This window comes from Gorilla gorilla, chromosome 18, assembly GCF_029281585.2.
Source record: "Gorilla gorilla gorilla isolate KB3781 chromosome 18, NHGRI_mGorGor1-v2.1_pri, whole genome shotgun sequence".
NCBI lineage: Eukaryota > Metazoa > Chordata > Mammalia > Primates > Hominidae > Gorilla > Gorilla gorilla.
In genome coordinates, this window is record NC_073242.2 from 3,350,582 (window position 1) to 3,375,279 (window position 24,698).

General features: G+C 53.8%; 1 long non-coding RNA gene across 3 annotated transcripts; it reads right to left on the minus strand.

Annotated features, from left to right (window-relative positions):
* Nucleotides 1-8,886: 8,886 nt before the first annotated feature.
* LOC134757485 (uncharacterized) lies at nucleotides 8,887-24,481 on the minus strand. 3 transcript variants are annotated; one of them, XR_010131480.1, is made up of 8 exons: nucleotides 21,557-22,640; nucleotides 21,231-21,463; nucleotides 18,942-18,999; nucleotides 18,616-18,848; nucleotides 17,645-17,839; nucleotides 15,525-15,582; nucleotides 11,117-15,403; nucleotides 8,887-9,941 (listed from the first exon to the last, which is right to left on the minus strand). It is a non-coding gene; the product is annotated as an uncharacterized lncRNA (long non-coding RNA). The 3 variants fall into 3 exon arrangements; XR_010131478.1 differs by lacking the exon at nucleotides 8,887-9,941 and having other exon boundaries at nucleotides 11,836-15,403; nucleotides 21,557-24,481; XR_010131479.1 differs by lacking the exon at nucleotides 8,887-9,941 and having other exon boundaries at nucleotides 11,836-15,406; nucleotides 21,557-24,481.
* Between the last annotated feature and the right edge of the window lie 217 nt (nucleotides 24,482-24,698).

Here is a 24,698-nt window from a genome sequence, read left to right on the forward strand (position 1 = left end):
GCCCTGACCCTAAAACAAGCCTAACCCTGGGCCCTGACCCTAAAACAACCATAAACCTGGGCCCTGGCCCTGACCCTAAAACAACCCTAACCCTGGGCCCTGACCCTAAAACAAGCCTAACCCTGGGCCCTGACCCTAAAACAACCCTAATCCTGGGCCCTGACCCTAAAACAACCCTAACCCTGGGCCCTGGCCCTGACCCTAAAACAACCCTAACCCTGGGCCCTGACCCTAAAACAAGCCTAACCCTGGGCCCTGACCCTAAAACAACCATAAACCTGGGCCCTGGCCCTGACCCTAAAACAACCCTAACCCTGGGCCCTGACCCTAAAACAACCCTAACCCTGGGCCCTGACCCTAAAACAACCCTAATCCTGGGCCCTGACCCTAAAACAAGCCTAACCCTGGGCCCTGACCCTGACCCTAAAACAACCCTCACCCTGGGCCCTGACCCTAAAACAACCCTAACCCTGGGCCCTGACCCTAAAACAACCCTAACCCTGGGCCCTGACCCTAAAACAACCCTAACCCTGAGCCCTGACCCTAAAACACCCCTAACCCTGGGCCCTGACCCTAAAACAACCCTAACCCTGGGCCCTGACCCTGAAACAACCCTAACCCTGGGCCCTTACCCTAAAACAACCCTAACCCTGGGCCCTGGCCCTGACCCTAAAACAACCCTAACCCTGGGCCCTGACCCTAAAACAAGCCTAACCCTGGGCCCTGACCCTAAAACAACCCTAACCCTGGGCCCTGGCCCTGACCCCAAAACAACCCTCACCCTGGGCCCTGACCCTAAAACAACCCTAACCCTGGGCCCTCACCCTAAAACAAGCCTATCCCTGGGCCCGGACCCTAAAACAAACCTAACCCTGGGTCCTGACCCTCAAACAACCCTAACCCTGGGCCCTGACCCTAAAACAACCCTAACCCTGGGCCCTGACACTAAAACAACCCTAACCCTGGGCCCTGGACCTGACCCTAAAACAACCCTAACCCTGGCCAATGGCCCTGAGCCTAAACCAAACCTAACCCTGGGCCCTGACCCCAAAACCCTAACCCTGGGCCCTAACCCTAAAACCCTAACCCTAGGCCCTGACCCTAAAACCCTAACCCTGGGCCCTGACCCTTAACCCTACTAACCCTTGGCCCTGACCCTAAAACCCTACTAACCCTGGGCCCTGACCCTAAAACCCTACTAACTCTAGGCCCTGACCCTGAAACCCTAACCCTGGGCCCTGACCCTAAAACCCTAACCCTGGGCCCTGACCCTAAAACCCTAACCCTGGGCCCTGACCCTAAAACCCTAACCCTGGGCCCTGACCCTAAAACCCTAACCGTGGGCCCTGACCCTAAAACAAGCCTAACCCTGGGCCCTGACCCTAAAACAACCCTAACCCTGGGCCCTGACCCTAAAACAACCCTAACCCTCGGCCCTGACCCTAAAACAACCCTAACCCTGGGCCCTGACCCTAAAACAACCCTAACCCTGGGCCCTGACCCTAAAACACCCCTAACCCTGGGCCCTTACCCTAAAACAACCCTAACCCTGGGACCTGGCCCTGACCCTAAAACAACCCTAACCCTGTGCCTTGACCCTAAAACAAGCCTAACCCTGGGCCCTGACCCTAAAACAAACCTAACCCTGGTCCCTGACCCTAAAACAAACCTAACCCTGGGCCCTGACCCTAAAACAACCCTAACCCTGGGCCCTGACCCTAAAACAACCCTAACCCTGGGCCCTGACCGTAAAACAACCCTAACCCTGGGACCTGGCCCTGACCCTAAAACAACCCTAACCCTGTGCCTTGACCCTAAAACAAGCCTAACCCTGGGCCCTGACCCTAAAACAAACCTAACCCTGGGCCCTGACCCTAAAACAAACCTAACCCTGGGCCCTGACCCTAAAACAACCCTAACCCTGGGCCCTGACCCTAAAACAACCCTAACCCTGGGCCCTGACCCTAAAACAACCCTAACCCTGGGACCTGGCCCTGACCCTAAAACAACCCTAACCCTGTGCCTTGACCCTAAAACAAGCCTAACCCTGGGCCCTGACCCTAAAACAAACCTAACCCTGGGCCCTGACCCTAAAACAAACCTAACCCTGGGCCCTGACCCGAAAACAACCCTAACCCTGGGCCCTGGCCCTAAAACAACCCTAACCCTGGGCTCTGGCCCTGACCCTAAAACAACCCTAACCCTGGGCCCTGGCCCTGACCCTAAAACAACCCTAACCCTGGGCCCTGGCCCAAATTGTAATGAGGTCTGTTGGGCAAAATTCCATATAAGCATAGTATAAATTAATGAAGCAAATCGTGATAAATTAGTACGATTGACTTTCTGGAGTTTCTGACAATAAAAGTAAGGAAAATGCAGAACACAAAGACAGAGAGTAAAAAGAGAAATTAGGAAAGCATTCTACATGTTTAATAGGAAGACACTGGCCGTGTTTGTGCAGCGGCAGTATGTCGTGACATGACATACTTTGGAGAGAAGTTAACAGATGAGGAAGTTGATAAAAATCATCAGAGAAGCAAAATACTGCTAGCGACACTCAAGGAAACCACGAAATTTCCATAACTTATGTCAGCAAAGTGGGAATATTGTACAGTGTGTGTTGAAGTTCCTATACAACGTTGTTTATCTGCCGTTTGTTTGTTTGTAAGGAATGTATATACTAAAAGTTCTTCTTGCTGTCAAAAGAATATGTGTGAATAAGTCATTTTAACTTATTCTTCTGTTTTTCTTTTATCTTCCTGCCATCATCCCACAGCCTTACTTTAGAAATTTTTTCTTTAGAAAATTGAACAAGTGCTCCTTGTGGTGGCACATACCTCGAGGATGGGAGGCAGGGGTGGAAGGGTCACTTGAGGCCATTAGTTTGACACCAGCCTGGCCAACAAAGTGAGACCCCATGTCTGCAAAACAACTTAAAAATTAGCCAAGTATCGTCATGTATACCTACAGTCCCAGCTACCTCAACTTACGGAGAAAGTTCAGGGCCTGGAGAGAAGGCTGGGAGGCAGGAGCTGGGTCTAAAGAGGCCATTGTAACGATGGAGCTGTGCCTGTGGAGGCTGTTGTGAGGCAGTAGGCTCATCTGCGGAGACTGCCGTGAGGTAGGGTATGGGCCTCAATAGGCCATTGTGAGTCATGAGCTTGGTCTGTAGAGGCTGACTGGAGAGAGTTCTGGGCCTGGCGAGGCTGCCGGGAGGTAGGAGCTGGGCCAAAAGATTTAAGCACATTTACGTTTATTAGGCACTTCATTTCCATTATTACACTGGAATATATAATAAAATAATTATAGAACTCACCATCATGTAGAATCAGTGGGCGTGTTAAGCTTGTTTTCCTGAAACTGGATGGTCCCACCTGAGCGTGATGGGAGAAAGTGACAGATCAATAGGTATTAGATTCTCATAAGAACAGGGCAACCTAGATCCCTCACATGCACGGTTCACAACAGGGTGCGTTCTCCTATGAGAATCTAATGCTGCTGCTCATCTGAGAAGGTGGAGCTCAGGCGGGAATGTGAGCAAAGGGGAGTGGCTGTAAATACAGACGAAGCTTCCCTCACTCCCTCACTCGACACCACTCACCTGCTGTGTGGCTCCTTACGGCTCCATGGCTCAGGGGTTGGGGACCCCTGCTCAAGTGCATCCAAAGCGACCCTTCCCACACCAGTCTTCATAGTAGTCAAGGGCAGCAACCACTTAGCTCCCAAGGCATGTGCCTCAGCTGGCATTTCGTCACAATCAACAGTAAGAGGTGGCTTGAGTCATTGTGAGGTCACTTCCTTGAAATCACCCTAACCCTGGGCCTGACCCTAAAACCCTAACCCTGGGCCCTGACCCTAAAACCCTAACCCTGGGCCCTGAGCCTAAAACCCTAACCCTGGACCCTGGCCCTGAGCCTAAAACCCTAACCCTGGGCCCTGGCCAAGAGCCTAAAACCCTAAACCTGGGCCGTGGCCCTGACCTTAAAACCCTAACCCTGGGCCCTGGCCCTGACCCTAAAACCCTAACCCTGGGCCCTGACCCTAAAACAAGCCTAACCCTGGGCCCTGACCCTAAAACAACCCTAACCCTGGGCCCTGACCCTAAAACAACCCTAACCCTGGGCCCTTACCCTAAAACAACCCTAACCCTGGGCCCTGGCCCTGACCCTAAAACAACCCTAACCCTGGGCCCTGACCCTAAAACAAACCTAACCCTGGGCCCTGACCCTAAAACAACCATAAACCTGGGCCCTGGCCCTGACCCTAAAACAAGCCTAACCCTGGGCCCTGACCCTAAAACAAGCCTAACCCTGTGCCCTGACCCTAAAACAACCCTAATCCTGGGCTCTGACCCTAAAACAGGCCTAACCCTGGGCCTTGACCCTGACCCTAAAACAACCCTCACCCTGGGCCCTGACCCTAAAACAACCCTAACCCTGGGCCCTGACCCTAAAACAACCCTAACCCTGGGCCCTGACCCTAAAACAACCCTAACCCTGAGCCCTGACCATAAAACACCCCTAACCCTGGGCCCTGACCCTAAAACAACCCTAACCCTGGGCCCTGACCCTAAAACAACCCTAACCCTGGGCCCTTACCCTAAAACAACCCTAACCCTGGGCCCTGGCCCTGACCCTAAAACAACCCTAACCCTGGGCCCTGACCCTAAAACAAGCCTAACCCTGGGCCCTGACCCTAAAACAACCCTAACCCTGGGCCCTGGCCCTGACCCCAAAACAACCCTCACCCTGGGCCCTGACCCTAAAACAACCCTAACCCTGGGCCCTCACCCTAAAACAAGCCTATCCCTGGGCCCGGACCCTAAAACAAACCTAACCCTGGGTCCTGACCCTCAAACAACCCTAACCCTGGGCCCTGACCCTAAAACAACCCTAACCCTGGGCCCTGGACCTGACCCTAAAACAACCCTAACCCTGGCCAATGGCCCTGAGCCTAAACCAAACCTAACCCTGGGCCCTGACCCTAAAACCCTAACCCTGGGCCCTAACCCTAAAACCCTAACCCTAGCCCCTGACCCTAAAACCCTAACCCTGGGCCCTGACCCTTAACCCTACTAACCCTTGGCCCTGACCCTAAAACCCTACTAACCCTGGGCCCTGACCCTAAAACCCTACTAACTCTAGGCCCTGACCCTGAAACCCTAACCCTGGGCCCTGACCCTAAAACCCTAACCCTGGGCCCTGACCCTAAAACCCTAACCCTGGGCCCTGACCCTAAAACCCTAACCCTGGGCCCTGACCCTAAAACCCTAACCGTGGGCCCTGACCCTAAAACAAGCCTAACCCTGGGCCCTGACCCTAAAACAACCCTAACCCTGGGCCCTGACCCTAAAACAACCCTAACCCTCGGCCCTGACCCTAAAACAACCCTAACCCTGGGCCCTGACCCTAAAACAACCCTAACCCTGGGCTCTGACCCTAAAACACCCCTAACCCTGGGCCCTTACGCTAAAACAACCCTAACCCTGGGACCTGGCCCTGACCCTAAAACAACCCTAACCCTGTGCCTTGACCCTAAAACAAGCCTAACCCTGGGCCCTGACCCTAAAACAACCCTAACCCTGTGCCCTGACCCTAAAACAACCCTAATCCTGGGCTCTGACCCTAAAACAGGCCTAACCCTGGGCCTTGACCCTGACCCTAAAACAACCCTCACCCTGGGCCCTGACCCTAAAACAACCCTAACCCTGGGCCCTGACCCTAAAACAACCCTAACCCTGGGCCCTGACCCTAAAACAACCCTAACCCTGAGCCCTGACCCTAAAACACCCCTAACCCTGGGCCCTGACCCTAAAACAACCCTAACCCTGGGCCCTGACCCTAAAACAACCCTAACCCTGGGCCCTTACCCTAAAACAACCCTAACCCTGGGCCCTGGCCCTGACCCTAAAACAACCCTAACCCTGGGCCCTGACCCTAAAACAAGCCTAACCCTGGGCCCTGACCCTAAAACAACCCTAACCCTGGGCCCTGGCCCTGACCCCAAAACAACCCTCACCCTGGGCCCTGACCCTAAAACAACCCTAACCCTGGGCCCTCACCCAAAAACAAGCCTATCCCTGGGCCCGGACCATAAAACAAACCTAACCCTGGGTCCTGACCCTCAAAAAACCCTAACCCTGGGCCCTGACCCTAAAACAACCCTAACCCTGGGCCCTGGACCTGACCCTAAAACAACCCTAACCCTGGCCAATGGCCCTGAGCCTAAACCAAACCTAACCCTGGGCCCTGACCCTAAAACCCTAACCCTGGGCCCTAACCCTAAAACCCTAACCCTAGGCCCTGACCCTAAAACCCTAACCCTGGGCCCTGACCCTTAACCCTACTAACCCTTGGCCCTGACCCTAAAACCCTACTAACCCTGGGCCCTGACCCTAAAACCCTACTAACTCTAGGCCCTGACCCTGAAACCCTAACCCTGGGCCCTGACCCTAAAACCCTAACCCTGGGCCCTGACCCTAAAACCCTAACCCTGGGCCCTGACCCTAAAACCCTAACCCTGGGCCCTGACCCTAAAACCCTAACCGTGGGCCCTGACCCTAAAACAAGCCTAACCCTGGGCCCTGACCCTAAAACAACCCTAACCCTGGGCCCTGACCCTAAAACAACCCTAACCCTCGGCCCTGACCCTAAAACAACCCTAACCCTGGGCCCTGACCCTAAAACAACCCTAACCCTGGGCTCTGACCCTAAAACACCCCTAACCCTGGGCCCTTACCCTAAAACAACCCTAACCCTGGGACCTGGCCCTGACCCTAAAACAACCCTAACCCTGTGCCTTGACCCTAAAACAAGCCTAACCCTGGGCCCTGACCCTAAAACAACCCTAACCCTGGCCCCTGACCCTAATACAACCCTAACCCTGGGCCCTGACCCTAAAACAACCCTAACCCTGGGCCCTGACCCTAAAAAAAGCCTAACCCTGGGCCCTGACCCTAAAACAACCCTAACCCTGGGCCCTGACCCTAAAACAAACCTAACCCTGGGCCCTGACCCGAAAACAACCCTAACCCTGGGCCCTGACCCTAAAACAACCCTAACCCTGGGCCCTGGCCCTAAAACAACCCTAACCCTGGGCCCTGGCCCTGACCCTAAAACAACCCTAACCCTGGGCCCTGGCCCTGACCCTAAAACAACCCTAACCCTGGGCCCTGGCCCAAATTGTAATGAGGTCTGTTGGGCAAAATTCCATATAAGCATAGTATAAATTAATGAAGCAAATCGTGATAAATTAGTACGATTGACTTTCTGGAGTTTCTGACAATAAAAGTAAGGAAAATGCAGAACACAAAGACAGAGAGTAAAAAGAGAAATTAGGAAAGCATTCTACATGTTTAATAGGAAGACACTGGCCGTGTTCGTGGAGTGGCAGTATGTCGTGACATGACATACTTTGGAGAGAAGTTAACAGATGAGGAAGTTGATAAAAATCATCAGAGAAGCAAAATACTGGTAGCGACTCTCAAGGAAACCACGAAATTTCCATAACTTATGTCAGCAAAGTGGGAATATTGTACAGTGTGTGTTGAAGTTCCTATACAACATTGTTTATCTGCCGTTTGTTTGTTTGTAAGGAATGTATATACTAAAAGTTCTTCTTGCTGTCAAAAGAATATGTGTGAATAAGTCATTTTAACTTATTCTTCTGTTTTTCTTTTATCTTCCTGCCATCATCCCACAGCCTTACTTTAGAAATTTTTTCTTTAGAAAATTGAACAAGTGCTCCTTGTGGTGGCACATACCTCGAGGATGGGAGGCAGGGGTGGAAGGGTCACTTGAGGCCATTAGTTTGACACCAGCCTGGCCAACAAAGTGAGACCCCATGTCTGCAAAACAATTTAAAAATTAGCCAAGTATCGTCATGTATACCTACAGTCCCAGCTACCTCAACTTACGGAGAAAGTTCAGGGCCTGGAGAGAAGGCTGGGAGGCAGGAGCTGGGTCTAAAGAGGCCATTGTAACGATGGAGCTGTGCCTGTGGAGGCTGTTGTGAGGCAGTAGGCTCATCTGCGGAGACTGCCGTGAGGTAGGGTATGGGCCTCAATAGGCCATTGTGAGTCATGAGCTTGGTCTGTAGAGGCTGACTGGAGAGAGTTCTGGGCCTGGCGAGGCTGCCGGGAGGTAGGAGCTGGGCCAAAAGATTTAAGCACATTTACGTTTATTAGGCACTTCATTTCCATTATTACACCGGAATATATAATAAAATAATTATAGAACTCACCATCATGTAGAATCAGTGGGCGTGTTAAGCTTGTTTTCCTGAAACTGGATGGTCCCACCTGAGCGTGATGGGAGAAAGTGACAGATCAATAGGTATTAGATTCTCATAAGCACAGCGCAACCTAGATCCCTCACATGCACGGTTCACAACAGGGTGCGTTCTCCTATGAGAATCTAATGCTGCTGCTCATCTGAGAAGGTGGAGCTCAGGCGGGAATGTGAGCAAAGGGGAGTGGCTGTAAATACAGACGAAGCTTCCCTCACTCCCTCACTCGACACCACTCACCTGCTGTGTGGCTCCTTACGGCTCCATGGCTCAGGGGTTGGGGACCCCTGCTCAAGTGCATCCAAAGCGACCCTTCCCACACCAGTCTTCATAGTAGTCAAGGGCAGCAACCACTTAGCTCCCAAGGCGTGTGCCTCAGCTGGCATTTCATCACAATCAACAGTAAGTGGTAGCTTGAGTCGTTGTGAGGTCACTTCCTGGAAATCACCCTAACCCTTGGCCCCGGGCCCTGACCCTAAAGCCCTAACCCTGGGACCCCGGCCCTGACCCTAAAGCCCTAACCCTGGGCCCCGGGCCCTGGCCCTAAAGCCCTAACCCTGGGCCCCGGGCCCTGGCCCTAAAGCCCTAACCCTGGGCCCTGGGCCCTGACCCTGAAGCCCTAACCCTGGGCCCCGGGCCCTGGTCCTGAAGCCCTAACCCTGGTCCCCGGGCCCTGGTCCTGAAGCCCTAACCCTGGGCCCCGGGCCCTGGCCCTGAAGCCCTAACCCTGGGCCCCGGGCCCTGGCCCTGAAGCCCTAACCCTGGGCCCCGGGCCCTGACCCTGAAGCCCTAACCCTGGGCCCCGGGCCCTGACCCTGAAGCCCTAACCCTGGGCCCCGGGCCCTGACCCTGAAGCCCTAACCCTGGGCTCCCGGCCCTGTCCCTGAAGCCCTAACCCTGGGCTCCCGGCCCTGTCCCTGAAGCCCTAACCCTGGGCCCCGGGCCCTGGCCCTGAAGCCCTAACCCTGGGCCCCAGGCCCTGACACTGAAACCCTAACCCTTGGCCCTGGGCCCTGACCCTAAAACCCTAACCCTGGGCCCTGGGCCCTGACCCTAAAACCCTAACCCTGGGCCCTGACCCTTAACCCTACTAACCCTTGGCCCTGACCCTAAAACCCTACTAACCCTGAACCCTGACCCTAAAACCCTACTAACTCTGGGCCCTGACCCTAAAACCCTAACCCTGGGCCCTGACCCTTAACCCTACTAACCCTTGGCCCTGACCCTAAAACCCTACTAACCCTGAGCCCTGACCCTAAAACCCTACTAACTCTGGGCCCTGACCCTAAAACCCTAACCCTGGGCCCTGACCCTAAAACACTAACCCTGGGCCCTGACCCTAAAACCCTAACCCTGGGCCCTGACCCTAAAACCCCAACCCTGGGCCCTGACCCTAAAACCCTAACCCTTCGCCCTGACCCTAAAACCCTAACCCTTCGCCCTGACCCTAAAACCCTGACCCTGGGCCCTGACCCTAAAACCCTAACTCTTCGCCCTTACCCTAAATCCCTAACCCTTCGCCCTTACCCTAAAACCCTAACCCTTCGCCCTTACCCTAAAACCCTAACCCTTCACCCTTACCCTAAAACCCTAACCCTAACCCTAGTGAGCCTAGACCACACATTGCACTCCAGCCTGGGTGACAGAGCATGACTCTGTCTCAAAAAAAAAAAAAGAAAAAAGAAAAAAAGACAGAGAAAAGAAAGCCAACAAGACACCATTAGGCAAACCATTGTCAGGTTATGGGAGTTTGAGAAGGAAAGTAGAGAAAGGAGAAGAAAGCTTATTTAAACAATGGCTGAAGACTGCCTAAATCATGGGAAAGATTTAGACATCTAAATCCATGAAGCTTAAAGATTCCTAAAGAGGTTCAAACCAAATAGATACTCACCAAGTCACAATATAATCAAATAGTCAAAAGTTAAAGAAACTTTGCAGGTCAGGACAGAATCGAATAATACATTCAAAGTGCTGAAAGAAAAAAAGTGCCAGCAACTAATACTATGTCTGACAAAGCTGTCCTTCAGAAAGAAAAAAGAAATAACGTGCTTCCTCGACAAACAAAGCTGAGGGCATTCAGGACCACTAGGTCTACCTTAAAAAAATGCTTAACGGAGTTTTTCAAGTAAAAATGAATGAAGTTGGGAGCAGTGGCTCACGCCCGTAATCCCATTTTGGGAGGCTGAGGTGGGTGGATCACCTGAGGTCGGGAGGTCAAGACCAGCCTGGCCAACATGGCAAAACCCCACCCCCAGTAAAAATACAAAAAATTAGCCAGGTATGAAGGCCACTGAGATCGTGCCACTGCACTCCAGCCTGGGTGACAAGAGTCAAACTGCATTTCAAAAACAAAAAAAACAAACAAAAAAAACAAAACTTGAGGCCTGGCCTTCTGCTCCTCTCCAACCCCCACTTCTCTGGGCCCAAGCCACCTGGGCTGAGGAGGGGGTGAGGTGTGAGCCCCTGCCAGGAACTCCCTGCCCGGACCAAGTACTCGGCCCCCAGGCCTGCATTCAGTGAGGCCTCCCGTGGCGTCAGCATGTTCGTGTGGAGGAATGTGGAAGGTCACTCTGTGGCCGTGTTCCCCTGGTACTCCATCCCCTTCCTGACCCCTCCCTGCAGCCACACGAGGCCCAGCAACCTGCCAGTTACTCAGTGGCCTCCAACCAGAGAAAACAACCTGCCAAGTTGGCAGCTGTTGCTCATGAGCATCCACCAGGTGGCACAGGGAGTGTTGACCCTGGGCGGCCCCCTGGAGCCACCTGCCCTGAAAGCCCAGGGCCCGCAACCCCACACACTTTGGGGGTGGTGGAACCTGTTAAAAGCTCACCTCCCACCATGGAGGAGGAGCCCTGGGCCCCTCAGGGGAGTCCCTGCTGGACAGTGAGACAGAGAATGACCATGATGATGCTTTCCTCTCCATCATGTCTCCTGACACCCAGTTGCCTCTACCACTCAGATGATGTCAGGCCCAGTCCCTCAGTGCCCTGCGCAAGGAACAGGACTCATCTTCTGAGAAGAATGGATGCAGCCCCAACAAATGGGACAAGGACCACATCGGTGGCCCATGAGTGGCGGTCATGATCTTCAGCAAGCGGCACCAGGCCCTGGCAGGGTGCACCAGGGTCACTCCAACCAGGATATCCGGACCGTCAGCCAGATGCTGACTCTGGCCCAAAGACTTCTACTCAGTATGGAGCTCCAGGCCACTTTGCAGCCCCTGGTGAGGGAGGTGTACATACCATGAATTGTGGGACCTTCAGAGCTTTTCACTTTTCGGAAAATAGCTCCTGTTGGGGCTACAAGATGGAGTGTGAAGAGGGCCTTGGGCCACAGGAAGGTACCTGTGGACTAGGGGGAGTTCATGCACCCCTTCTTTCCCCAGAGGGGCTGGACTCAGGTGAGTATGGGAGTGGGGGCTCCTGCACTTCGACACAGGCAGCGGGAGGGTTTTCTCCCCATTCCCTCTGCACTCCCAACTTGAGCTATACTTTTTAAGAAAGTGATTCACCCTGCCTTTGCCCCCTTCCCCAGAACAGAACACGTTGATCATGGGCGATATTTTTCATTGTGCCAAACAGTTGCCATGACCGTCATTAAACCTGTTTAACACCAAATAATAAGGAAAATAAAATAAAAAATTCGGGCTTGGTGCAGAAACTCACCCCAAATAAATCACCTACCAAAATATTTACATAATGGTGGAAATATTCCAAAATTCAATATTTTGGGATTTATACACAAAAGATAAACAAATTAGAGGCCAAGAGGCTGCCAGAAGGGAAAAACGGGGCCTGGGAAGGCCGTTGTGAGGAATGAGCTGGGCCTAAAGAGGCCACTGGCAGGGGGGAGCTGGGCCTGCCGAAGCGGCCGAGAGGCAGGAGCTTTGGACTCGGGAGGCCGCAATGAGGCGAGAGCTAGCTGGGCATGGAGAGTCCGCTGTGAGTCCGCTGTGAGTCCGGGCCCGTGCAGGCCTTCGAGAGGCAGGAGGCCGGGCCTGCAAAGGCCCACTGGAGGTCAAGTTCTGGGCCTGAAGAGGCCACCAAAAGTCAAAAGCGGGGCCTGGGAAGGCCGCCAAGAGCCATGAGCTGGTCTGGGCTGAAAGAGGCCACTGGGAGGCAGGAGGAGCCGGGCCTGGAGAGGCTGACTCGAGGAAGTTTTGCACCTGGAGAGGCCGCCGAGAGGACGGAGCTGGGCCCGGGGAGGCCGACTTGCTGCTCTTCTGGGCCCAATTCCAGGCCGACTTGACGACGACTTGGGCCTGCTGGGAGCTGGGCAGGAGCTGAGTCCAAAGACGTTGTTGGGAGGCCAGAGTCAGGCCTGGAGACGCAGCCGGGAGGAAGAGCTGGGCCCGGAGAGGATGCCGGGAGGCTGCAAGTGGGTCTGGAGAGGCCGATTTGAGGAGGCCCGGCCTCCACCTCCCGCATGGCGGCCTCTGCAGGCACAGCTGTTTCTCCTGACTGCATCTCCCACCTCCCAGCAAACAAGCTTTTTTGGCTCAGCTCCCGCCTGCGTTTGTAGACCCCGAAGTTTCTGCAACCAAGCTCTTCAGACCCACATCCCACCTCCCAGTACCTGAACAGTCCCAGCTCCGGCTGGAGAACAGAGTCTGTAGGCCCTGCTGTTGCCTCCCAGGGGAGTCTCCAAGCCCAGCTCTCACCCCACCACGACCTCCCAGGCCCAAGTCGCTGCCTGCCTCACAGCAGCCCGCGTGCGACCCTGCTCCTCCCTCACGGTGGCCTGTTGAGGCAGGGGCTCACGCTGACCTCTCTCACCGTGGGAGGGGCCGGTGTGAGGCAAGGGCTCACGCCGACCTCTCTCAGCGTGGGAGGGGCCGGTGTGAGGCAAGGGGCTCACGCCGACCTCTCTCACCGTGGGAGGGGCCGGTGTGAGGCAAGGGCTCACGCCGACCTCTCTCAGCGTGGGAGGGGCCAGGGTGAGGCAAGGGGCTCACGCTGACCTCTCTCAGCGTGGGAGGGGCCGGTGTGAGGCAAGGGCTCACGCTGACCTCTCTCAGCGTGGGAGGGGCCGGTGTGAGGCAAGGGGCTCACGCTGACCTCTCTCAGCGTGGGAGGGGCCGGTGTGAGGCAAGGGCTCACGCCGACCTCTCTCAGCGTGGGAGGGGCCGGTGTGAGGCAAGGGGCTGACGCTGACCTCTCTCACCGTGGGAGGGGCTGGTGTGAGGCAAGGGCTCACGCCGACCTCTCTCAGCGTGGGAGGGGCCGGTGTGAGGCAAGGGCTCACGCTGACCTCTCTCAGCGTGGGAGGGGCCGGGGTGAGGCAAGGGCTCAGGCTGACCTCTCTCAGCGTGGGAGGGGCCGGTGCGAGGCAAGGGCTCAGGCTGACCTCTCTCAGCGTGGGAGAGGCCGGTGTGAGGCAAGGGCTCAGGCTGACCTCTCTCAGCGTGGGAGGGGCCGGTGTGAGGCAAGGGCTCAGGCTGACCTCTCTCAGCGTGGGAGGGGCCGGTGTGAGACAAGGGCTCAGGCTGACCTCTGTCAGAGTGAGAGGGGCCCGTGTGAGGCAAGGGGCTCATGCCGACCTCTCTCAGCGTGGGAGGGGCCGGTGTGAGGCAAGGGCTCACGCTGACCTCTCTCAGCGTGGGAGGGGCCGGTGTGAGGCAAGGGGCTCACGTTGACCTCTCTCAGCGTGGGAGGGGCCGGTGTGAGGCAAGGGGCTCACGTTGACCTCTCTCAGCGTGGGAGGGGCTGGTGTGAGACAAGGGCTCAGGCTGACCTCTGTCAGAGTGAGAGGGGCCCGTGTGAGGCAAGGGCTCACGCCGACCTCTCTCAGCGTGGGAGGGGCCGGTGTGAGACAAGGGCTCAGGCTGACCTCTGTCAGAGTGAGAGGGGCCCGTGTGAGGCAAGGGGCTGACGCTGACCTCTCTCACCGTGGGAGGGGCCGGTGTGAGGCAAGGGCTCACACTGACCTCTCTCACCGTGGGAGGGGCCGGTGTGAGGCAAGGGGCTCACGTTGACCTCTCTCAGCGTGGGAGGGGCCGGTGTGAGGCAAGGGCTCACGCCGACCTCTCTCAGCGTGGGAGGGGCCGGTGTGAGGCAAGGGGCTGACGCTGACCTCTCTCACCGTGGGAGGGGCCGGTGTGAGGCAAGGGCTCACGCCGACCTCTCTCAGCGTGGGAGGGGCCGGTGTGAGGCAAGGGGCTCACGCTGACCTCTCTCAGCGTGGGAGGGGCCGGTGTGAGGCAAGGGCTCACGCTGACCTCTCTCAGCATGGGAGGAGCCAGTGTGTGGCAGGGGCTCATGCCTCTGGGCAGGGTACCAGAGGCATGGGCATCAACAGGCCACCGTGAGGGAGGAGCTGGGCCGCATGAGGGCTGCTGGGAGGCAGGCAGGGACTTGGCCCCGGGTGGCCGCCGTGAGGGCAAGAGCTGGGCCTGGAGAGGCCCCTGGGAGGCAAGAGCGGGACCTGCAGAGGCCATTCTCCAACCATTGCTGGGCCCGTACAGGCCACCGGGCGGCAGGAATGAGGCCCAAAGAACTTGGCTGGAGAAAGTTCGGGACCTACAAAGGCGGTTGGGAGCTGGGCAGGAGTTGAGCCAAAAGAGCTTGCTTACTTGCTGGGAGGCACGGCCGGGAGATGCCGACTTCAGGACAACTTGGGCCTGCAGAGGTCACCGGGAGGCCCAAGCTTGGCGTGGAGGAGCCCACCGACCGGAGACCATTTGGGGCCTGCAGGTGCCATTGGAGGGCAGGAGCTCATCGTGGAGGGGGCACCGTGAGGCCTGACCTGGGCCTGGGGAGCTTGGCTTGATGAAGCTGTGGGCCGACCAAGGACGCCAGGAGATGGGTAGGCACTGAGTCCAAAGAGGTTGTTGAGAGGCAGGAGTCAGGCCTGGAGACGCAGCCAGGAAGAGGAGCTTGGCCCGGAGAGGACGCCTGGAGGGTGCAAGTGGGTCTGGAGAGGCCGACTTGAGGAGGTTCTCAGCCCGGAGAGGCCGCCGGAAGGGAAAAACTGGGACTGGAAAGGCTGTTGTGAGGAATGAGCCCCATGGGCCTGAAGAGGCCACTGGCAGGCGGGAGCTGGGTGTGTAGAAGCTGCTGAAAGGTTGGGAGCTTGGCTTGGGGGGTCCACAGTGAGGCAGATGCTGGGCCTGAAGAATCTGCTTAAAAAGATTTAAGCACATTTACATTTATTAGGCACTTTATTTCCATTATTACATATATATAAATATATATACATATTATATATCCCATATATAATAAAATAATTATACAACTCACCATAATGTAGAATCAGTGGGTGTGTTAAGCTTGTTTTCCTGAAACTGGATGGTCCCACCTGAGCGTGATGGGAGAAAGTGACAGATCAATAGGTATTAGATACTCATAAGCACAGCGCAACCTAGATCCCTCACATGCACGGTTCACAACAGGGTGCGTTCTCCTATGAGAATCTAATGCTGCTGCTCATCTGAGAAGGTGGAGCTCAAGCGGGAATGTGAGCAAAGGGGAGTGGCTGTAAATACAGACGAAGCTTCCCTCACTCCCTCACTCGACACCACTCACCTCCTGCTGTGTGGCTCCCTACGGCTCCATGGCTCAGGGGTTGGGGACACCTGCTCAAGTGCATCCAAAGCGACCCTTCCCACACCAGTCTTCATAGTGGTCAAGGGCAGCAACCACTTAGCTCCCAAGGCATGTGCCTCAGCTGGCATTTCGTCACAATCAACAGTAAGTGGTAGCTTGAGTCACTGTGAGGTCACTTCCTGGAAATCACCAGCATCCCATTTCCCACTGGCAAAGAGCTCAGCACTGCCCCCTGGGAAACCAAACCTATGCCCAAATCCCATCTGTGTGGGTTTATCTCCTGGGACCCTTCCTAACATATTAGTCAGAGTCCAATCAGGAAGCATAAACCACTCAAAAGTTTAAAGTGGTAAAATTTAATACGGAGAATTATTTATTATAACAGGTGAACAGCATAATGAGAGATTGGCTAGCACAAAGTAAAGAGAACTCTAGAGAATACAGGACTAGCCCAGGCCAGGCATGGTGGCTCATGCCTGAAATTCCAGCAATTTGAGAAGCTAATGCAGGAGGATTGCTTAAGGCCAGGAGCTAGAGACCGGTCTGGACAACACAGTGAGAACCTGTCTCTATCCAAAAGAAGAAAAAAGTTAGCTGGGAGTGGTGGTGCACACTTGTAGTCCCAGCTACTCGGAATGCTGAAGTTTGAGCCTGGGAGGTCAAGGCTGCAGCGAGGCATGATTATGCCACTACAGTCCAGCCTGGTGACAGAGCAAGACCCTGTCTCAAAGAACAAAACAACAACAACCATTTACAGACAGAAAAGAGATAGAGCTAATAAGCTAAGGAAAGATGTTGAAATGTGACAAGTAAAGTAATATGAGGTCTTTTATCTATTTAAAATAATCAAACAAAAAATGACTTACTAAATTATAATACCCTGTGCTGGCAAAGGTGCAGTGAAATGGGCACTTTCTTATACTATGAGGGGTGTTTAAATTGTGTATAAGCCTTCCCGGGTAAAGCTTGTCAATTTTTTAAAATAATGGAGACAGGGTCTCACCATACTGCCATACTGCCTCCTCCAACTCTTGGCCTCAAGCAATCCTCCTCTCTTAGCCTCCCAAAGTGCTAAGATTATAGCTGGGAGGCACCCAAAACCCTGTCAATTTACATCAAGGGTAATGAGAATGTCCATTCACCATGACTCACAGTAATCTTACTTCTGGGGAGACAATTCAATCTAAACAAAAGGTCATCTGTACACACACAGTAAAAATCTGGGAGTAACTGAAGACAGAGTTGGTAAGTGAAATAAGAAACAGTTCTAACAAATTAAACTATGGTATCAATAGGCACCTGGTATAAAAGGTCAGTTGATGTTAGCTGCTACTTTTTTGTTGTTTTGAGACAGGGTCTCACTCTGTCACCCAGGCTGGAGTGCAGAGGCCTGATCATGACTCACTGCAGTCTCAGCCTCCCTGGGCTTGAGTGATCCTCCCACCTCAGCCTCCCAAGTAGCTGGGACTACAGGAACGTGCCACCACACTAGGCTAATTCATGTATTTTTCTGTAGGGATGGTGACTCCCCCTTTGTTTCCAAGGCCTATCGCAAACTCTTGGCCTCAAGCCATCCTCCTGCCTCAGCCTCCCAAAGTGTTGCGATTACCAGTGTGAGCCACCACACCTGGCCAGCTGCTACTTTTAGTAATATTATTATTATTCTTCCACTCCATTAAAAATTATTATTTTCAAGGCTATGCAACAGTATGCATCCTACAGCGTAATTGTAAAAACATATACAGTTGCCGTCCCTCAGTATACAGAATTAGTTACAGCCCCCCATCTCTGCATATACCAAAATCCATGCTTACTCACGTTTCGCTGTCACCCCTCTGGAATCCACGTATACGAAAATACCAAATATTAGGTGGGCATAGAGGCAAGCACCTGTAGTCTCAGCCACGTGGGAGGTTGAGATGGGAGGATCGCTTCAGCCTGGAAGGTTGAGGCTGCAGTCAGCTGCGATAGCACTACTACCCTCCAGCCTTGCACAACAGAGGGAGACCCTGTCTCAGAAAAAAAAAAAACAAAATAAAACAGGTTAGAAATTGTAATGAGGTCTGTTGGGCAAAATTCCATATAAGCATAGTATAAATTAATAAAGCAAATCGTGATAAATTAGTACGATTGACTTTCTGGAGTTTCTGACAATAAAAGTAAGGAAAATGCAGAACACAAAGACAGAGAGTAAAAAGAGAAATTAGGAAAGCATTCTACATGTTTAACAGGACGACACTGGCCGTGTTCGTGCAGCGGCAGTATGTCGTGACATGACATACTTTGGAGAGAAGTTAACAGATGAGGAAGTTGATAAAAATCATCAGAGAAGCAAAATACTGGTAGCGACACTCAAGGAAACCACGAAATTTCCATAACTTATGTCAGCAAAGTGGGAATATTGTACAGTGTGTGTTGAAGTTCCTATACAACATTGTTTATCTGCCGTTTGTTTGTTTGTAAGGAATGTATATACTAAAAGTTCTTCTTGCTGTCAAAAGAATATGTGTGAATAAGTCATTTTAACTTATTCTTCTGTTTTTCTTTTATCTTCCTGCCATCATCCCACAGCCTTACTTTAGAAATTTTTTCTTTAGAAAATTGAACAAGTGCTCCTTGTGGTGGCACATACCTCGAGGATGGGAGGCAGGGGTGGAAGGGTCACTTGAGGCCATTAGTTTGACACCAGCCTGGCCAACAAAGTGAGACCCCATGTCTGCAAAACAATTTAAAAATTAGCCAAGTATCGTCATGTATACCTACAGTCCCAGCTACCTCAACTTACGGAGAAAGTTCAGGGCCTGGAGAGAAGGCTGGGAGGCAGGAGCTGGGTCTAAAGAGGCCATTGTAACGATGGAGCTGTGCCTGTGGAGGCTGTTGTGAGGCAGTAGGCTCATCTGCGGAGACTGCCGTGAGGTAGGGTATGGGCCTCAATAGGCCATTGTGAGTCATGAGCTTGGTCTGTAGAGGCTGACTGGAGAGAGTTCTGGGCCTGGCGAGGCTGCCGGGAGGTAGGAGCTGGGCCAAAAGATTTAAGCACATTTACGTTTATTAGGCACTTCATTTCCATTATTACACTGGAATATATAATAAAATAATTATAGAACTCACCATCATGTAGAACCAGTGGGCGTGTTAAGCTTGTTTTCCTGAAACTGGATGGTCCCACCTGAGCGTGATGGGAGAAAGTGACAGATCAATAGGTATTAGATTCTCATAAGAACAGTGCAACCTAGATCCCTCACATGCACGGTTCACAACAGGGTGCGTTCTCCTATGAGAATCTAATGCTGCTGCTCATCTGAGAAGGTGGAGCTCAGGCGGGAATGTGAGCAAAGGGGAGTGGCTGTAAATATAGACGAAGCTTCCCTCACTCCCTCACTCGACACCACTCACCCGCTGTGTGGCTCCTTACGGCTCTATGGCTCAGGGGTTGGGGACCCCTGCTCAAGTGCATCCAAAGCGACCCTTCCCACACCACTCCTCATAGTAGTCAAGGGCAACAACCATTTAGCTCCCAAGGCATGTGCCTCAGCTGGCATTGTGTCACAATCAACAGTAAGTGGTAGCTTGAGTCACTGTGAGGTCACTTCCTGGAAATCACCCTAACCCTGGGCCCTGACCCTAAAACCCAAACCCTGGGCCATGACCCTAACACCCTAACCCTGGGCCCTGACCCTAAAACCCTAACCCTGGGCCCTGACCCTAAAAACCTAACCCTGGGCCCTGGCCCTGACCCTAAAACCCTAAACCTGGGCCCTGGCCATGACCCTAAAACAATAACCCTCGGCCCTGGCCCTGACCGAAAAACCCTAACGCTGGGCCCAGGCCCTGAACCTAAAACCCTAACCCTGGGCCCTGTCCCTGAGCCTAAAACCCTAACCCTGGGCCCTGGCCCTGACCCTCAAACCCTAACCCTGGGCCCTGGCCCTCAGCCTAAAACCCTAACCCTGGGACCTGGCCATGAGCCTAAAACCCTAACCGTGGGCCCTGGCCCTGAGCCTACAACGGTAACCCTGCGCCCTGGCCCTGACCCTAAAACCCTAACCCTGGGCCCTGGCCCTGAGCCTAAAACCCTAAACCTGGGCCCTGGCCCTGAGCCTAAAACCCTAACCCTGGGCCCTGGCCATGAGCCTAAAACCCTAACCGTGGGCCCTGGCCCTGACTCTAAAACCCTAACCCTGGGCCCTGGCCCTGAGTCTAAAACCCTAACCCTGGGCCCTGGCCCTGACCCTAAAACCCTAACCCTGGGCCCTCACCGTGAGCCTAAAACCCTATCCCTGGGCCCTGGCCCTGAGCCTAAAACCCTATCCCTGGGCCCTAGCCCTGAGCCTAAAACCCTAACCCTAGGCCCTGACCCTTACCCTAAAACCCTAACCCTGGGCCCTGACCCTAAAACAACCCTAACCCTGGGCCCTGACCCTAAAACAACCCTAACCCTGGACCCTGACCCTAAAACAACCCTAACCCTGGGCCCTGACCCTAAAACAACCCTAACCCTGGGCCCGGACCCTAAAACAAGCCTAACCCTGGGCCCTGACCCTAAAACAAGCCTAACCCTGGACCCTGACCCAAAAACAAGCCTAACCCTGGGCCCTGACCCTAAAACAACCTTAACCCTGGGCCCTGACCCTAAAACAACCCTAACCCTGGGCCCTGGCCCAAATTGTAATGAGGTCTGTTGGGCAAAATTCCATATAAGCATAGTATAAATTAATGAAGCAAATCGTGATAAATTAGTACGATTGACTTTCTGGAGTTTCTGACAATAAAAGTAAGGAAAATGCAGAACACAAAGACAGAGAGTAAAAAGAGAAATTAGGAAAGCATTCTACATGTTTAATAGGAAGACACTGGCCGTGTCTGTGCAGCGGCAGTATGTCGTGACATGACATACTTTGGAGAGAAGTTAACAGATGAGGAAGTTGATAAAAATCATCAGAGAAGCAAAATACTGGTAGCGACACTCAAGGAAACCACGAAATTTCCATAACTTATGTCAGCAAAGTGGGAATATTGTACAGTGTGTGTTGAAGTTCCTATACAACATTGTTTATCTGCCGTTTGTTTGTTTGTAAGGAATGTATATACTAAAAGTTCTTCTTGCTGTCAAAAGAATATGTGTGAATAAGTCATTTTAACTTATTCTTCTGTTTTTCTTTTATCTTCCTGCCATCATCCCACAGCCTTACTTTAGAAATTTTTTCTTTAGAAAATTAAACAAGTGCCCCTTGTGGTGGCACATACCTCGAGGATGGGAGGCAGGGGTGGAAGGGTCACTTGAGGCCATTAGTTTGACACCAGCCTGGCCAACAAAGTGAGACCCCATGTCTGCAAAACAATTTAAAAATTAGCCAAGTATCGTCATGTATACCTACAGTCCCAGCTACCTCAACTTACGGAGAAAGTTCAGGGCCTGGAGAGAAGGCTGGGAGGCAGGAGCTGGGTCTAAAGAGGCCATTGTAACGATGGAGCTGTGCCTGTGGAGGCTGTTGTGAGGCAGTAGGCTCATCTGCGGAGACTGCCGTGAGGTAGGGTATGGGCCTAAATAGGCCATTGTGAGTCATGAGCTTGGTCTGTAGAGGCTGACTGGAGAGAGTTCTGGGCCTGGCGAGGCTGCCGGGAGGTAGGAGCTGGGCCAAAAGATTTAAGCACATTTACGTTTATTAGGCACTTCATTTCCATTATTACACTGGAATATATAATAAAATAATTATAGAACTCACCATCATGTAGAATCAGTGGGCGTGTTAAGCTTGTTTTCCTGAAACTGGATGGTCCCACCTGAGCGTGATGGGAGAAAGTGACAGATCAATAGGTATTAGATTCTCATAAGAACAGGGCAACCTAGATCCCTCACATGCACGGTTCACAACAGGGTGCGTTCTCCTATGAGAATCTAATGCTGCTGCTCATCTGAGAAGGTGGAGCTCAGGCGGGAATGTGAGCAAAGGGGAGTGGCTGTAAATATAGACGAAGCTTCCCTCACTCCCTCACTCGACACCACTCACCTGCTGTGTGGCTCCTTACGGCTCCATGGCTCAGGGGTTGGGGACCCCTGCTCAAGTGCATCCAAAGCGACCCTTCCCACACCAGTCCTCATAGTAGTCAAGGGCAACAACCATTTAGCTCCCAAGGCATGTGCCTCAGCTGGCATTGCGTCACAATCAACAGTAAGTGGTAGCTTGAGTCACTGTGAGGTCACTTCCTGGAAATCACCCTAACCCTGGGCCCTGACCCTAAAACCCTAACCCTGGGCCATGACCCTAAAACCCTAACCCTGGGCCCTGACCCTAAAACCCTAACCCTGGGCCCTGACCCTAAAAACCTAACCCTGGGCCCTGGTCCTGACCTTAAAACCCTAACCCTGGGCCCTGGCCATGACCCTAAAACAATAACCCTGGGCCCTGGCCCTGACCCTAAAACCTTAACGCTAGGCCCAGGCCCTGAACCTAAAACCCTAACCCTGGGCCCTGGCCCTGAGCCTAAAACCCTAACCCTGGGCCCTGGCCCTGACCCTCAAACCCTAACCCTGGGCCCTGGCCCTGAGCCTAAAACCCTAACCCTGGGCCCTGGCCCTGAGCCTACAACGGTAACCCTGCGCCCTGGCCCTGACCCTAAAACCCTAACCCTGGGCCCTGGCCCTGAGCCTAAAACCCTAAACCTGGGCCCTGGCCCTGAGCCTAAAACCCTAACCCTGGGCCCTGGCCATGAGCCTAAAACCCTAACCGTGGGCCCTGGCCCTGACTCTAAAACCCTAACCCTGGGCCCTGGCCCTGAGTCTAAAACCCTAACCCTGGGCCCTGGCCCTCACCCTAAAACCCTAACCCTGGGCCCTCACCATGAGCCTAAAACCCTAACCCTGGGCCCTGGCCGTGACCCTAAAACCCTATCCCTGGGCCCTAGCCCTGAGCCTAAAACCCTAACCCTAGGCCCTGGCCCTTACCCTCAAACCCTAACCCTGGGCCCTGACCCTAAAACAACCCTAACCCTGGGCCCTGACACTAAAACAACCCTAACCCTGGACCCTGACCCTAAAACAACCCTAACCCTGGACCCTGACCCTAAAACAACCCTAACCCTGGGCCCTAGCCCTGACCATAGAACAACCCTAACCCTGGGCCCTGGCCCTGACCCTAAAACAACCCTAACCCTGGGCCCTGACACTAAAACAAACCTAATCCTGGGCCCTGACCCTAAACCAACCCTAACCCTGGGACCTGACCCTAAAACAACCCTAGCCCTGGGCCCTGACCCTAAACCAACCCCAACCCTGGGCCCTGACCCTAAAACAACCCTAACCCTGGGCCCTGAGCCTAAAACCCTAACCCTGGGCCCTGGCCCTGAGCCTAAAACCCTAACCCTGGGCCCTGGCCCAGAGCCTAAAACCCTAAACCTGGGCCCGGGCCCTGAGCCTAAAACCCTAACCCTGGGCCTTGACCCTTACACTAAAACCCTCAACCTGGGCCCTGGCCATGATCATAAAACCCTAACCGTGGGCCCTGACCCTAAAACAACCCTAACCCTGGGCCCTGACCGTAAAACAACCCTAACCCTGGGCCCTGACCCTCAAACAACCCTAACCCTGGGCCCTGACCCTAAAACAACAATAACCATGGGTCCTGACCCTCAAACAACCCTAACCCTGGGCCCTGGCCCTGACCCTAAAACAACCCTAACCCTGGGCCCTGGCACTGACCCTGAAACAACCCTATCCCTGGGCCCTGGCCCTGACCCTAAAACCCTAACCCTGGGCCCTGGACCTGAGCCTAAAAAACTAACCCTGGGCCCTGACCCTAAAGCAACCATAATTTTGGGCCCTGGCCCTCACCCTAAAACAAGCCTAACCCTGGGCCCTGGCCCTGACCCTAAAACAACCCTAACCCTGGGCCCTGACCCTAAAACAACCCTAACCCTGGGCCTTGACCCTAAAACAACCCTAAACCTGGGCCCTGACCCTAAAACAACCCTAACCCTGGGCCCTGACCCTAAAACAACCCTAACCCTGGGCCCTGACCCTAAAACAACCCTAACCCTGGGCCCTGACCCTAAAACAACCATAACCCTGGGCCCTGACCCTAAAACAATCCTAGCCCTGGGCCCTCACCCTAAAACAACCCTAACAATGGGCCCTGACCATAAAACAACCCTAAACCTCGGCCCTAACCCTAAAACAACCCTAACCCTGGGCCCTGACCCTAAAACAACCCTAACCCTGGGCCCTGACCCTAAATCAACCCTAACCCTGGTCCCTGACCCTAAAACAACCCTAACGCTGGGCCCTGACCCTAAAACAACCCTAACCCTGGACCCTGACCCTAAAACAACACTCACCCTGGGCCCTGGCCCTGACCCTAACACAACCCTATCCCTGGGCCCTGGCCCTGACCCTAAAACCCTAGCCCTGGGCCCTGGCCCTGACCCTAAAACCCTAACCCTGGGCCCTGGCCCTAAAACAACCCTAACCCGGGACCCTGACCCTAAAACAAGCCTAACCCTGGGCCCTGACCCTAAAACAACCCTAACCCTGGGCCCTGACACTAAAACGACCCTAACCCTGGGCCCTGACACTAAAACAACCCTTACCCTGGGCCCTGACCCTAAAACAACCCTAACCCTGGGCCCTGACCCTAAAACAACCCTAACCCTTTGCCCTGACCATAAATCAACCCTATCCCTGGTCCCTGACCCTAAAACAACCCTAACCCTGGGCCCAGACCCGAAAACAACCCTAACCCTGGGCCCTGACCCTAAAACAAGCCTAACCCTGGGCCCTGGCCCTGACCCTAAAACCACCCTAACCCTGGGTCCTTGTCCTGACCCTCAAACAACCCTAACCCTGGGCCCTGGCCCTGACCCTAAAACAAC